Source organism: Silurus aristotelis, assembly GCF_946808225.1.
Source record: "Silurus aristotelis genome assembly, chromosome: 11".
Classification (NCBI taxonomy): domain Eukaryota; kingdom Metazoa; phylum Chordata; class Actinopteri; order Siluriformes; family Siluridae; genus Silurus; species Silurus aristotelis.
In genome coordinates this window covers 25,781,108-25,782,075 of record NC_139584.1, presented here as the reverse complement: position 1 = coordinate 25,782,075, position 968 = coordinate 25,781,108, and the positions used below count along the sequence as shown (strand labels likewise).

The 968-nt window shown below is 35.0% G+C and overlaps 1 long non-coding RNA gene across 1 annotated transcript in view; it reads right to left on the bottom strand.

The window, feature by feature from the left end:
• Window positions 1-968, bottom strand: part of LOC310733124 — a 90,856-nt gene that overhangs the window by 57,120 nt on the left and 32,768 nt on the right. The gene's annotated exons all lie outside the window — the stretch shown is intronic.

The following is a 968-nucleotide window of genomic DNA, read 5'->3' as shown; positions in this document are numbered from 1 at the left end:
TGACGTGTCCTATGTAGATAGAAAAAACATGCAAAAATGGATAACCAAAAATTTATAAAGATAATTACAAATTAATAATTGTTTGCAATGAAAGATATGTTCCGAATCAGCAAAATTATATATATTTATTTATGAAATCATTTTGAGAAAATATCTCATATTGCTGCAGCTAGACTAAATTTAACATCAGAGGGGTTGACACAAGAGGGCAAGCATGAGCTTTCTGTGCTCATAAATGGCATCATTATAAGTCGTTGAGTCTAATAGTAAATAAACGAGGAGTCTGGAACTACACTGTTTAATGAAAGACAATCATAATTAACAGATATATAAAATATGGGATATAGGATATCAACAGTGTCTCTCATCTCACACTCATATCAACCCACATATGTATATATGTATATATATACACACACACACACACACACACACACACACACACACACACACACACACACACACACACACACATACACACAAACACTTATGCACACACACACACCACAGGAGGCAGCACACGTTTGTTTGAGGGCAGCACTGAGCAAGAATAAAGACTGTCTTAATTAGTGCAATAAAACCCCAAGTGCTTGCTCTAATGGAGAGATGAATGTGCAGAGGAAGCTGCAAGGGACCTTTCTGTTAACCGCTGTCAAATAGGCAATTATCACAAAATGAGTCGTGTGTGCACCTTCAAACGCTCAGTACCAGCATCCGTGAAAGATGATCACGTAACAAATGTATGCAAACACATATATCAATAAAATGACTATGACCAAAATATTCAGAGTAGATGTGGTGGTTTTCATTCAAAGTTCAATTACAGGCAATCTTAAAATAAAGAAATGGAAATGAAAACATTTCTTAAAATTTAAACTGGACGTCTAAAAGTAGGAAAAGGACACAAAAACACTGAAGAAAGCCCTGGTCAGGACTTGTTACTTACATTTAATTATTCATAAAATGCA